Source organism: Nyctibius grandis, chromosome 24, assembly GCF_013368605.1.
Source record: "Nyctibius grandis isolate bNycGra1 chromosome 24, bNycGra1.pri, whole genome shotgun sequence".
Lineage (NCBI taxonomy): Eukaryota > Metazoa > Chordata > Aves > Nyctibiiformes > Nyctibiidae > Nyctibius > Nyctibius grandis.
In genome coordinates, this window is record NC_090681.1 from 164711 (window position 1) to 180313 (window position 15603).

At 37.6% G+C, this 15603-nt stretch overlaps 1 long non-coding RNA gene across 2 annotated transcripts in view; it reads left to right on the plus strand.

The window, feature by feature from the left end:
- The first annotated feature begins 508 nt into the window (after nucleotides 1-508).
- Nucleotides 509-15603, plus strand: part of LOC137673315 (uncharacterized) — a 45673-nt gene continuing 30578 nt past the window's right edge. Inside the window, exons 1-3 of one of the 2 annotated variants that reach the window (XR_011049715.1) lie at nucleotides 509-621; nucleotides 1200-1314; nucleotides 3934-4069. This is a non-coding gene — a long non-coding RNA (uncharacterized lncRNA). Of the gene's footprint in view, nucleotides 622-1199; nucleotides 1315-3933; nucleotides 4070-15603 lie in introns of those variants that run through there. The other variant, XR_011049714.1, reaches the window with a different exon arrangement.

Genomic DNA, 15603 nt, shown 5'->3' on the forward strand with positions numbered 1-15603 from the left:
GCATAAACCTGAAAAGAACTCCCTAAATCCCTCACCATTTAGCTCTTCCACTGATGGTCATCTTCAGTTTTACCAGATAAACTCAACCAGGACAATGGTTTGTAGCAGTCTTGTTGCTACGTGTTCAATTCTTGTCTTTTAATTAACGTGCAAAAGAGAGATGGGCAGCAGTAGCCATTTTTTCAGGCAGCTGAATAGGATGGTGAGGATAGAAAAGAGGATAGGTATAAGAGAACAGGCTAGGTAACGTGAATGCATGGTGGTAAAAGGGTGAATCCTCTAGGCTTGACCACTTTAACCAGTACAAAAAAGGATTTAAAAAGTTGTGAATCAATCTTTTTTTTAAATGAGGTACTAACATACCATGCAGGCACAATCATCCCAAATCTGTGTGTCAGATTGCTTGATTCCCCTTTCATTTCCTTCATCATTAGCTGATCCCATCTTCTTTCATTACCTGTCTTTTTTCAGGGCTTTTGTTTTCTGTTTGTCTTAAAGGCGGACTCAAGCAGTGCTGCCGTGTCTGCCAGGATCAATATTCAATGCACAGGCACCGGGCTGGGATTCAGGAACACCAGATTCCACAAATGTGAAGATGCTGGACATCATCTGCTGTCATGGGTGAGTCACAAAGTCTGAATGTACTGCAGGCCCTTTTATGAAAATTAATGACAGTAAAATATCCTTAGAGGAAAGGAGTCTGACAAGGGTGAATTGGATAACCAGGCTAAAATGTTCAGGTGCTGCAGAGATGTAGAGGGCTCTTAGCTTGCTGTGTGGGATAATAATGGCAAACTTCCATACAACTTGGTTGGTCATTTTGCTAATGTTGTAGAACAGTGCACTTTTGTTGAATAGAGCGGAGAGATGACGGCTATTCTTAAATTATAACCATGTAGTCTACTTGATAAAGCCAGCTTGCTGGCTTATACTGCACTCTTCACTACTGCTTTGACAGAGGCTGGGAGGCAAGATTACAGCTGATGTTAAAAATTCTGCCTTTGTCATCTGAATTCTCTCTAATGTTATAGGTTACACCCTTCCTCTATAGCCTCCTAGCTTGCGTACGAGCATGTTCTTTCTCTATATCGCCAGGGAATTTCAGTATCTTTAAGTACTCCTTGCTGTTTTAAAGGTGCCTGGATTTACTGCATCCTAAAATCAGGTTCTCAAAGGACTTTTTTTTTCCCCCCCGTCAGAAATATGTCTTTCTGCTGAACCCTTTCTTACTCAGAATTCTAAGATCTTCTACCTCTGTTCTCCAAGCCCTTTGTTTCATGGAGGCCAAAAGATACGCTTTCTTCAAATGCTAAGGTAACTGGTATTGTCTCATGCTGTCTGCTTCCACCACTGCTGCTCCTCTGCTGAGCTCTCTTGATGTGTCTGCAGTTGTCCTCGTTTTGCTGGGATGAAATAATGGAATCAATTTTCTGTTACCTTTTGTTTTAGTTTGTGGCCAGCTGTGGTATGCAGGTTTCCATGGTGATCAAGGCCATTAGCAGTTTTTAGTTAGCCAGGTGCTGAAGCTATGAGAAGCCCAATCCAGGGCAGCTGCCCCAGGCTGGCCCACAGGTGTGTTCTATAACATTAATGTCACATTCACTATAAATTGGAAGGTTTGCTGGGAATAGGTGGGGCTTTTTCCCCTGGTCTTCTTCCTGACAACACTTGCCATGCCTGGAGAGTTTCACCACTACTGTATGGGCTAAGTATAACTTTGTGTATTTTGTATTAGCATTGATATTGGTTTTCTTGCTTTATTAAATCTGTTTCAATTTCAGCCCACAAGTTTCCCTCCTTTTCCCAATTCCCTTTCTCGTCTGGGGAGGGGTCTTGGATGATAGAACCACTGCTTATTGTTTAGCCCTGGGTATGGGCTAAATGTAGACAGCAGTGTTGGTCAAATTTACTATTAATGGCTTAAATCTCACCTCTTAGTTCATTTGTTTATATGAGAAACATGACCTATGACACCTTAATCGCCAAAAGAGCTTGAAAGGTATTTGTGTTCTTCCTAACTGAGATATCTCTCCAGCCATGCTCATCCCTGTAGAGCAGCCCAGATTGGCTGAATGTTACCACTGGAGTATCGGGTAGAACTGTTTCATAACCCGTTCTGAACACAAATGCGACCTTCCCATTTTCTAAAATATTTTAATGTTACTTATGCTTCAAGATGTTAAGAATTTTAGAACAGAGGTTGATCACTGATATTGATAGGATTTCAGCTGGCAGCTGACCTACAGGCTGTACCTATCAAGTTTACTCCACTTTTGGGATAAAACCCCCCCGAAATGCAAAAATAGCTAAAAAAAACCCCAAACCTTGTAACACCACCCACTCCTCCCCCTCCCAAAAGTGCAAGTCTGCATGCTAGTTCCAAAAGAACTTTTCACAGTTCTGAAATGAGAGCACATACATGCTTTCAAAAAGCAAGACAAATCCACTGCAAGAGATATATATGTAAATGTTAATTTCTGAATGATAATTGAAAGTTATTCTATTATTAATCAAAAGTTGTTTTATTTTAGTTGAATCTTCTGAAAATGTAACTAGAGATTTGAGCTAGAGATTGAGTTTTGATTACTGCGTTCATAGTAGTGCATTTCAAAAAAAAAAAAAAAAAAAGCAGACAAAAAACCCCATCCAAAATGAAAAAAACAGCCCCTTCTGATTCATACTACTATGATGGAAGAATGCAGACCGTTTTCTCCTGAGCTTCAATTTCAATTTGCTAAAAAATCGAACCAATGTTTTCAGAAGGGCTGTAGTGTGTTGAAGTCATTATGAAGGCCAGGTAGTTAATTAGCAGATAGATTTTTCTGTAGAAAATCAGTCAAAAAAAGTTGTTTTGTTACAACACTGTTATGATCCCGATTGTTTCCTAATACAGGTGAGGAAGAGACTCAGAATTATGATAATATGAATAAAATAACAATAAGAAGCACTGAATAATTTTCCTGTATTGTTAACCTTTAGTAAGGTAGTAATTTATAACTGATAGACAGTTACAGTTTCTGTATTTTTGTCTGATTTGGTAGCCATCACTACTGGTGCACAGCATTGCAAGGGTAATCTAACTTTTTTGGACTAAGATTAGCTTTAACATTAAGCACTAGATAACAAAATCATAAGATTTCTTGGGAATAGGTATATTTTTTTAAAATGCAACAAATTTAGACATCTTGCTTGCTTTCTGGTTTCTGAACTGCCCATATTTACACCTAATGTTTTTCATTGTTTTCACGAGTGCATGCTAAAAACGTCATCTTTTAAGGAATATTACTCTGTGTAATAATCTGGTCCCAGTATTTATGATTAAACAAAGCACAAAATATGAAAAACTGCATGATAAAATTTGGTACAACTACTGCTGACGTTCACCTGTAGATGAAGTCACCATTGATATCTCACGTTGATGCAAACCAAATCTGACATCTCTGCTTTGTTTGTTACTTGCGTTGGCATCCACCAATTTCAAATTTGATTTCAAGGCCTCTCTTTGCATTTCCTGACTGAAACCGAAGCACACTGGTTGGGATCAGGTTATTTCCTCTCATTAGCTTTGTGTCAGACTTTCTGTACTCTCAGCAGCTCCCTGCACAGCGTATTTTAAAAGCATCTTTTTTCCATTGTTCTGTTTGACTTATACACCTGCAAAGTGGTGCTACTATTACGGTTAGACTGCTTTAGAAGCAAAGCTGCTGCTGTGTTTCTGTCCTGACCTGTAATCTGATAAGCACAGAATGACTGAGGACAGTAAACCACAGTCTTGCCTTCTCTTAGACTATCTTTCTTCATTATCTCTTTCTTTGAACTGCATAAGTACAAGGAAGGAATAGTGAAGAGATCTCTTATACTGTAAAAGTATGGGAACATGAGCTAAAAACACGTGTAGTGCTAAAGAACAGAAGAACTTCTGATTGTTTTTAGGGCTTGAACCAGATGTGGCTAATAGGCCATAGGGCCAAAAGCTTCAATCTGTCTGGAAAAAGCTCCCTGTGTCACAAAGAAGGTATTCCTGATAGAAACATGGGCTGTCATTAGCAGCTGTGATGTGATATGAAATGAGGACAATTTATGAAGGATTTTACTTTTCACGAATAAGGTAATGTGATTTTAACTGAAGCAAATTCAGTTTAAAACCTGAATTTTTTTTGTTTGTTTTACCATTTTAGCTGTGCTTTAAAGGAATAAGGATGAATATTTGTTTTTTCTTGTATATGCTTGTGTATATGTGGTCTTGCCATCTGAATGTTGGATCTAACTAGCAGTTCCTAGGTTTAGAAACTTAATTTGAATGAAGTCAGACATTATTCATGTTAACTTTCTACTAATCGTAATTGAGTAAATCTCGTTAACACTTTCACTGATAAAATTTCAAAATTGGTTTCTTTACAGAGTATCGGTGTAGACTTCTGTAACATTAGTAATTAATATGTCTGTTTCTTTTCAACTTGAAATGCGCAACAATGGTACACAGCTAAATGAGATGGCTTGGCTAACAGTGGGATATGGCATGTGATTTAACTGGTCACACTGGACTCTAGTAAGTAGAGTAAGTATTCAAGAAATGAAAGTTCTTCATTCTTCCTTATGTTCTGCCTTCAGGATTAGCAGAGCTGAGTAAAAATTATATCTTGATGGATACTCTTCCTTTTATTTGCTGTATCTTCACACATTTCTCTAAACCAACAAGGCAGCATATACACCAGCTGTACATTTTCTCAGATTTATTGTCTGGGACTTCTTTCAAGACTTCTTTCCCTCACTCAGTGCAGAGCAGTAGCATCTCTTGATTGAAACAAAGCTTATTACCCTTCTGACTCTGTGGTCCATCTTGTTAGTATCCAGAGACCCAAAGGGGCTGAGTGATAAGAAGTCAACTGTAACAATGAGATTAAGATGTCCCAATACAGAAAGCACACTTCGTAGCAGTCCCTGTGCTTGTTTCACAGCCCTTATGGTTTGAATGTTATTCTTAACCTATAAAGCACCAAGCTGATTCATTAGGTGCAATGATTATAAATATTTGAACCAAAAGCTGGTACCTCGCTGTACCAGAAAAAGGAGTGAAATAATCAGTCATTCTTGCTGGTTTGCTTCTCAGAGAGAAATGGCACTTACTGGGCTCTTTGCCATACTTGCAATGATTCCGAATTCTATAAATTACATCATCTCACATACAAGTTTACAGTATATATAGTAAGGGGACACTGGACAGGGAACATAGGAACAGATGCTGCATCAGGCCAGAAGTCCACATAGCTCAGAAGCCTGGCTAACAGGGACGAAGAGTAGGTGCTAGTGGATGAAGGCTAGAACAGCATGTGAATATATATGTGTCTGCCCTCATGTCTCTGGAAGAGGAGTGAGCGCAAGGTTTCAGGATTTATTGCTTTGTAGGTGAACAAAAGCGGTAGATCACTTCTCTGTGAATCTGCAACTGAATTTTATGGAGAATGTTGTGTATGTGCTGGTACTTTTTCGGGGGTAGATAAACTTTCTAAAATTCCCTTCATTGTCTAAGCGCTCCAAGTTCACTTTAAAAATCTGTACTGGTTACTAGGGGTGTAGGAAATTAAAAGTCTAATACTTGGCATTCTCACAGAAAGCATCTGAAGACTTTTATTTTTATTTTTTAGCATGTTTGGGATGAATACTTGAAAAAGGGTTAAACAGCAGCCAAAACAATTCATTGCAAGATCTTCAAAGCAAATCAGATTTTTTAATTATATCAAATTAAGGTTATTAAAAGTTAAGTTCTGAACTGAGAGCATGTTTCAATGAAAGGTGCTGCAACATCATTATTTCTCCCCAAAACGCACTTACTGTACATTTCTCAAAGCCATCAGCCTTGATTGAAAGCTAATGAAAAAGCTGTCCTGCGTCAGTTTATTCCTTGTATCCATTAAGAATAATTACGGCTGAACAATTTTTGATGCCTGTAACCTTCGCAAGTGTTGCTAATGGCATTATAAATTGCTCCTTGTCCAATGACTGCAGTCTGAAGCTTAATTCAAAAGCGCTCTGTCAACAGGGCTGATTTGTGTGGTTAATGAGTGCGTTTAAAACAACAGCCTCGGCTCATGCATCCTAATGTCGATAAGAGTATGTGGTTCAATAAAGAGACTTGTCCGTAATAATTAGCAGTGACAAATGCTCTGGATTAGACCGATCGCAGCATTAATGACTCTGCTTTCAGCCTGTTACAGAAAAAAAAAAAGTTTCCAGCTCTAACTTTTCTGGGCTTAGATTTAACTTTTAAGGAATGGTCTTCTGTAAGCCAATGCTGCAGCTAACTAAACATAAATCTTTAATACACGCTGTGTGAGTAGAGTCACTGAGCAGTCCAAGGCCTCTGTAAAGACTCTCATGGCCGAAGTTAGATTTTTCTGAAAAGTTTTTTTTCCAACTGTGTATTAGTCAAATAGTGGGGCAAATCTACCTTCCACCGTGTTTAGAACATGAGCATTGTAATGTTATTCCTAGACAGGATAGTATTTGCATGGCTTTGCCATGTACTGCCTGTTCTGCAGTTTGTTTTTTGCCTTTAAGATACGTGAAAAGGATGTTGGATTTAAAAATACGTTTAGGTTTTTAGCATAGAAAAAAAAATCAGAAGTTAATCCATGAGGTACAGCTTAAACAGTCAGTAATATGCAGGAAAAACTCCTTTTCAGCACAAGACTCAGTGCGGTTCACCTAGCCATTCCTGGATTTGTTAAACCAGTTATTAGTGCTGCCATCTTAGTCTGCATCATCTTCAGATCTTGGCATGCAAATTTTATATTTGAAGAATCTGGGAACAAAAAGCAAAAGCGGAGGATGTAGAAAGTTTTCAATTCAGAGACTTTACTGCCAATCAGTGTGAGCAAAATAAGACAAATGAGTTACCTGCAATGAGCGATACCTGAAACTGTGCCCCCAAAGAGCTGTTTATGGGAAGGAATTTACTTACTAAGACAAAGTCTAAATCCAAAACTGACATGAAAAATCAGCCTATTTGAATAATCAACTGAGAGTACAGGCATGGTCTGATGTTAGAAACCATTAAAATAACGATTACTTTCTAAACACTGTTAGTTCAGATCGCTGCCTCCTCCTCACTTAATTGTGCAACAAACTTTGAAACAACTTTGAGATCTAGTATCAACTGTGGCAGTTTTCTCTAGAAGTTACAAATATTTAATAAACTCTGAAGTTCTTTAGAATATTTTAGAATAGTAGCTCTGTGATGAAAAAATAACTGACACCCTGACAGGTAAGAGTGCTCTGATGTCCAAACTACTCCTTTCCCTTCTGTAACATATAGTCCACTGCAAAGGGACTCTTAACCTGCCCGTTCTCAGAAGTCACGTGCCTGCAAAAAAGATTAATCTAATTTGCTTCCTTCAAAACCAAGTCGTTAAGAGCAACCTTCATACTTTAATTTGGTTTGAGTGAGTATTTACTGTGATTTTCATGATACTTATAACTGGGAATAATTACCAGATATTTTGCTTGTTGCTGTTTTAATTTGACATTGTCCATGGTCAGACAACCTCCTGTAGGCCTTTTGAAGGGCTCTCCTTGAGACCTGCGAGGAGTAGCAGGGAGGACAGATGTGGCTGAATTTGGACAAAGACTGATTTATATATTATTAATGCCAGGCAGGTGGGCTTTTTTTAATATTGTAAGAAAAAGAGCCACATTCTTTTGAAGATGCGACTGAAAATGCTGCAGGGAGTGCCTGGAATATCCCGATACAGAAAAGGGGAAAGAAACTCCGGACTTAGCGCTGTAGAGCTGTGGGCAGTGATACTGAGTGCTTCACGCGAGCGGTCCCGGCTGCTACCCCAGGAGAGCAGGCAAGCGAAGGCAGGGATTCCGACCAGATGGGAGGGTGAGCGAAGGCAAGTGACGCCGTACGGCAGCCTCTGCTGAAATGCTCTGGCTGCTCCTTGGTTGAGCTGGAGCACAGCACTGTGCAGTCAGTAATGTTTCAAAATACCTTTCTTGACACTTGCTCATCATTTTTTTTGCTTGTTTGTTTTTTCTTCCCTTAGCAAAAATGCCAACCAACTAAAGGGAAGTCTTAAAAGAATAGTTTTACTCCTATAAAGTCGTTTTGACATGATTAACTGAGCATCACAGCTACTAGCCCATTCATTTAGTCCTCTCTTCTCAAAGTTAGCACTTTGGAGTGGCATGCTGTGCCTAATACTGTACAAATTGCTGGAATGGGCAGTTAAACGTTGAGGTCAGAGGTTAAATGAACATGGTTGTTTATGAGGACACAGCCCGAATCCATTTGCATTTTAATATTCTTTCTGTGAGACAAAAAACCATTTTGAGGACAGCTTGTTTGGAAATCCCATTAACAGGTTATTTATGGGACTCATGACTGCATGACCCTTAGCCTTGTTTTGTTAAACATGAACTAGACATGAATCAGATGGGCGGCTGGGCTGCTGCTGCTATTGTTTTCCATAGCATTAAATGTCATTGGATTCAATTATTCTGAATCTGACACTTTCTAAGTTATTACCCTCATAATGCTCAATTTTCCTTTTCCCTTTGTCAACCTTATTATTTCTATCTGCTTTAAAAAGCAGAGACACTCTAAAAAGGCCATTTCCTCTCTTATCACTGATCTAGGTGAGGATGGAGAGCTTATCTACACAGCTCTTAAATAAATAATTGGGAAGACACAGTTTGAAGAAATTGGAAGATTCTAGCTGCTATCATGGTGCATTTTAAGGAATACAGAAATCTAAAAATTCTGTCAAGGTAGTAAAATTAGGCATGTAAAGGTCAGGTACTAAATGCTTGGAAACGGAGTGCTTTTAACCCTTTTTGGCAGGAGTATAAAATGATGGTAAATCAGACAAAGATGATGATGTTGCTATCAATCAAAATGTGAAAAAAACTCCATAATTCCAAATAACAAGTTTTATAAAACAAGTTTAGTTTTTATGCCTTTTAACACAAAGCGTTGATTGAAAGGAGATAGTGTACTGGATGACAGACTGTAGCAGAAATTAATGAAAAAACATTGATGCTTCTAATACGAGAGTTGTGTAGTTGAGAGCAGCGTTATCTTTGCTAAAGGCCGTGGTAAGTCCTAGTAATCAATACTTCCTATCTTACATATTCTTCCCTTGGTATTTGATCTCTTACTGATCCAGTATTTGTGGTACTAATCAAATATTCAGAGGACTTGAGCGTTTTGAAGGCAAAAATCACACCTACGGAGTGCGCCAGCTGATGGTGTGTAACTTCAGCCCAAAGTATCTTTTGGTCAAAAAGAGCTGCTGTGGTGCATGTAAGCTGGGAGCTGAAGTAGGGCTATACAGAGTCATAAAGGTTAAGAACAGGATGAACTGCTGTGAATATTCAATCCAGTTCTTACACACAAGCCTAAGAATTTCCCTTGTGTAGTATACGTTTGAACTATAACAGATGTTCACTCAGCTGGAGGGGGAAAATGACTAAAACAAATCTTCCAAGCCTGTATAAGTATTACAGATGGAATTTTTACTGTATCAGCTAAGGAATTCAGTTCGTGTAAATTCAGCTTTTAGCCATTTGTCTTCAGAATACCTGATTCAGTACATGGGCGTGCATGTGCACACACAGAGTCTTCACGTGCTTTAAGGAGTCCCTGACTGAAGAGGAGATGTTTTTATTCTGAAGAAGCTGGTAAAGTTAACAGAGAGAAAAAAGTTATTTCAAAGAGATCAGGGTTCAAATGCATGTCAGGGTTTTTTGTTTGGTTGGTTTTTATTACATAGCAGACTGGTTTGGGATAAAAGGCATAAGCAACGTCTAGATCTCTAGAGACATTTGGTCAATATTATGTTGATCACTGCAGCTTTTGTAGTCTGGTTTACAGGGCAGGAGCAAGCCCTCATGGGAGATCCCCTCCATGCTTAGGATTCCCATACCTCAAAAAATAGAACAGGTTTCTTAAATCATAGGTAGGTATGTGTGTGTATATATACACACATATATATATTTACAGTGAGGACTGTCTGCTTTTTTCTGAAAAACTGGCTGTAACAAGAATAGCTGATATCCTCTGAGAAGGATAGTTTGCTGTTGTGTGGGCTGCTGTTCTGCAGACTGCATACTAGAAGTACAGTATTTCTGCACGCATTCTGCACGCATTCTGCACATATTTGCATTCTTCTCTCCCTCCTTCTTTTCTTCCCTCTTTTCCCTTCCTTTCTTTTCCAAGTTTAAAACAGATTTCCAGTATGAAATGGCCATCAATGGAATTCTTTAGTGGTTAATTTATTCTTAATAGAAACTGGTGGTTTTTTTCTGAAGAAAAAGGAACAATACATCTTTAGAACAAGTTTGTAAGTGCCATGATTTTTCTACTAATTTATACTACATACTCCCCTTTTTAAATGTTAAATTGCCTCATTGTATCTCTGAATATCATATATACTCGGGCCTGAAATTAAGCTTGCTGTATAGTTGTCAAAATGACCACAATTTGCTCTATGAAATGTCCTGATTGCATGTGTAATTCAAAGCAATCCTAATCTCTGTATAAACCAGTACAGACTGCTTAGGGGCAGAGTTTATGTATGCTGATTGGGCCTTCAGTTTAGCTGATAGTGAATACACCTGCATGTTGAAAAAGGTGCATTATGGATTTTCAAACTCCTAAATGCTAAAGAGAAAGAAAGAAAGAAGAGATGAAAAGCTGTTCCACTACAGTAAAGGTTTCAAGAAAGGCTCAGATTTTCATATATGTATTTGTTCCAAGCTCTGTTGAAAGTTGACTCAGTATTAACTCTGAAGTGAATATATTCATGTGCCAGAAATTGTATTGCAAATATGACTCCTGGTTGTAACTCTTGGTTTGTCCTGTTTCTTACTCGAGTGTGTGATTTCAACAACAAAGATGAATCATATTAGGAAAACGCCTCCACTGAAAGTAGCCCCATCCTGAAACTTCAATATTGTTCATCTTTCTAAGAAATACTTACTCTTAAGTTATTTTAGATATTTAGTCAGGAAGCAGCTGGCCGTTAAGGAAAGCTGCTGTAAATCTTCTGAAATACTGCATAAGTCTGTGGCACTTTCTGGACGATGCCATGCTGTCATAAACACTTCAATGGGGTTAATTCTTCTGTATATGTCATTTGTTAACAAAACTGTCATATGGCGTAGAGACATTTAACTATTTAATATTCTTTATGTTATAATTAAGGCAGATGTAGTGCAACACAGTAGCTGGTATGCTGTAAATAAAATACTTTTCAATTCTGAAACCTGTTTCAGAAAGGCACATATAGGTATGCACCACAACGGAACAGCTTATGCAAATGCGTACAGATTCCGTAATGTGAGGTTCTGTACGTTTTGTTACAAAGAACATGTAAATTAGGGAAAGTTCCTACATAAACTGCATTTCTTGGTTAGTTATGTATTATTTTAATGATCTGAATTCTGCCATTTTAGGCAAAAATGACTGTTCTCTATTTAGTGTCAACCACAGTTACTTTGAAAATGAAAAAATGCATCACTGAGCAATTTACTCAAAGAATTCAGGCTTCTGTCTGCATCATACCTATGAGCAGATCGGGATTTACTCAGAATGATGTGTAAGTAACAACCTTCCTTGAAAATATTTTGCTAATATTTTTTATCAGCCTTGAGAATGAACCATCAAGTTTGACCTGTAAAGTTTAGCTGTGGCTGAAATTATTATCTGTCATAAAATTATTGCTGTGTTTTACTGAATAAGCACAAAATAGTTCCCAGTAAGAGTTTCTTGCTCATGGAACTCTTATGTTGATTTCCACAAATGCCTCAGTCTGGACTGCAATTTGTTTTTCATTAATAAGTGATCCACTCAAAGTTCCATTTCTCCAATGTTCATAAAAAATGAACATCAGTAAGAAGGAAAGGCGCAGCTTTATCAAATCACAGGAGGAAAAAAAGTCCTTGTGGAAACTCTTGTATAATTGTAGTTGTTGAGTCTTCACCATTAAGTGACTGGGTTGGAACTAAGGCTGAACTGGTTAATAAACAGTATTGCTTCTGAAGTGTACACAAGTCCAGAAGCACTTTTCTGCCTGTGGATGTAGCCGCAGCTAACAGTTTGGAATAAATGTGCATGTTTTCTTCACGTTTATTGTTACTGAAAAGTAGGATTTGCAGTGTTTTCACACCAATTATCCTTAAGTGTTTCTTCAGTTAAAACTTCCAAAGACAAGAGTATAACTGTTTCAAACAGTGGTGTGCCGCATGAGCACGTTCTAATATATAACATAGAAGTAGCCAGTAACAGAGGCTGACTGGACACAGCCCAGTGCAACCTGCTCTAGTTAGCCCTGCTTTGTCTGTGTTTGTTTGTGCTCTCAAGGCTTCCAAGACCTGCCTGGGCACTCAGTCAAGACAGAGGACATTTTTCCTAAACATTTGTATCACTACAAGAAAAATTCCTCCTATGCATAGATGTCTGAATGACACGCTTTGATGCTGTCATTTCTGCAAAAGGCACCCTTCAGAGTTTGCGGCTGCCAAAAGAGCGTATTATTCAAGATAGTGTTACCAAAATAATCAATGCAAATTGAGCTCATAAAAACCCCTCGCCTCTTGCTGATTAGTATTTGAAGATTCCTATGCAGATCTGCTGCCAGTTGTAGTTCTGTTCTAGTGAGAACTTGTTCTTCACCTGTTACTCAAACGAGAACCTAAGAAAGCATTTTAAAGGATACTGGCAGCTTTGCTGCTCATTTTCTTCTTTTTCGTGTTCTGATTTTACACCTTTTAGGCATTGCATGAAAAACAAGCCAAATATGACTATTGAGAAATACACAGTGTTTCCAAATGAAGCATTTAAGCCCACGAGTTTCTGTGCATTCTTTTAGATCATCTGGACTCTTACTAGAATATGGCTCTGAAGTATTAATATGAATGCTTTTGCTAATGTTCAGAGATCAAAAATGGCCATAAATACATGCATCGACTCTAAATCATAATAATCAAAATCATAATCATAATAATTTGCTCAGCATTGATAACAGTTTTAATATGTTGTTATGGAAGAAGCATTTTATTTTCCTTCATAAAGCCTGCTTAAGATATTTTTTATTAGCTTTTGAGTTTGGTTCAATTGACATAATAAATGAAGAGTTTGGTCAACCATTTGAACAGAAGCTGGAATGCAACCAGACAATTTTTTCCCCAGCTTTTTCATTACTTATTGGACATTTTGCATTTTTTTGCTCAAGCTTCTGAAAGTGCACAGAAAATTATTCCCAGTTTCCTCAGCTTCAGTCATATGGTGGGAACTTCTGGTTAAATATATGTGCTTAGTAACAGTGTATAAATTCTGACATTTTATTTTTAATCCTGAATAAAAATGTTCGTTGTGTTGGTGAAAATTAACAGTCACATTCTGTTTAACAGCAAAAAAGAATTGTACATATCACCGTGCAGGAGCTGAGGAATCTATTTTCATTATAACAAACATTGATTTTGCATTAAGAAGTCTCATTATTTGAGGTAATGACTGTTGGGTTTCTTAGTTATTCTTCTAGTTCCTAAATCATTTAAACTATAACAGTTAAAGAGCAAATAGGAATGCAAAAGACCCCAAACTGTATTAAAATCTGCTCTTTGGTCTTTAATTAAAATTGCAATCATCTTTAAAGCAGATATATACTATCAGAATAATGTCTTATTTATTTTGAGCTCATTTGAATGGCACCTGTATTTTTGCCTATAGAAACATCACTGAACCTGAATGTATTGATTTTTGGATTAACATTAGTAGAATTAATGTGTGGACTCCTGGGGGCCTCATTCATCAATGCAATACACCAGTTTCTTGGCAGTATAATTCCGACTGCACTGAATCAGGGAAGCTAACCCCGTGTTTCTTACAGTTAAAAAATGTAAGACAAATCTCTGTAGCACGTGCATGTGTAAAGATATACGTTACACATGCTCTCTCCCTCAAATAATTCTGATTATGGACTTGTTGAGGAGGTGGTCTTGTTTGTTTTGCTTTTTGTAGACAGAGTGCTACTTTGAATAATTCTGAGTTGTTTTTTTTTTAATGGGCCTGAAAGGAAGCCAGTCCCCTCTTGTGCTTTCCCCTTCCCCCACCGCCTCTCGGCAGAGCTGTGGCATTAATGTATTCTGTATAATGTTAGGGGCTAGCTGAATGTACCTTCCCACCAACAGCACTATGAATTATTGACGTGAGGGATGTTCCCTGGTGTATACTTTTCCAAGGTTATACTCTCTGATATTAGATATTTATTCGGCATAAGGTAGGGATAAGAACCTCATTGCCACATTATGTCTGACACAATCAAGTTTTGGGGAATTTCAACAACATTAGAAGATTTGTATAATGTATTCTTTTAGAGGCAGAGGCTCAGCTTTAAACAAAGCATAATCCCTACTGCATATCATTTCCAACCTAATGCAAGAGGAAGAAGCGGGACCATAATGCTATCTGCATCATTTCCCTTTTGTGTTCAGTTGCAAGCACTGTTCACCTAATATTCAAAATCCATGTATTCATTAAATGGAACAGAATGATGGAAAAACTAAAAAAAGCAAGAAAATAACGAAACAGATTTCCATGAAAGTGGCATAAAATTGAGTTATTACATCTAGAGATATGATAAAGTATTTGGAAATAATTAAATAGTTGATATCCACTACCTTTTGCAGTGCTTGAACACTGCAATTTTAGTATTTTTGGTGCTAACATTATTCCTAATTTCTTTCAATCAAATATCATTTATTTTTGTATTTCTGCTATGTGTAACAAAAGGATCTTGTGGACACTTCATTCATTGTGTCACCCAGTCTCTCCTTGTCAGCTGCTTTGTTAGCCTAAGCCTCTAGGGTTTCTGTCCTGGGCAGTGGACCTTTTGTACTCCTTACGCTATACTCTTAGACAATAGGGGGGAAAAAATAAATCTTCTGTGACAAGTTTACTTAAAGGGGCACTATCACATTAAATAAGGGTATAAATATACCCACAAGTAACATTATTCCTCTTGAAATTTTGGAAAAAATGTTTTATCTTGGTACCATTAGTTAACACTCTCATCTGCTTGCGATGCAGTAATTGTGAAAATCACATCATTTTTCACACTTCAGGCTGTTCTTTACACAGCACTTTTCAAAAGCTAGGAAAACAAATCAGTTATTTTACTGTTTATTTTTAGTCAGCATTCAGGGTCTGAATATTGTGTGCTGCCCCAGTGGGAGACTGGGATGCAAATATTGTAAGGGAGCATTTGGGCTTAAACCAGACAGTTCTATTTCTGGTGAGTTGTTTATGGAAAGTGGCCAAAACAGCATATTTGCTAATGATGGGTGTTGTAAGTTAAAGAACATAAACAAAACTGAACATTTTAATGAGATTAACCTAGTCTTTTTCAGGAGAAATTCTATTAAAATATGAGGTCCTCAGATCTGTCTGGTTCTTCCTCTCCTTTTTATTTTATGCAACTTTATAAATTCACTTAATGTAATTATCTTTGGTGAATAATTTAGTGGATTTTAGTGTGATACTAGAACTAGAGTGGTTTTGTAGTCATCCTCATGTCTTATTAAATCGGGTTGCTTGTG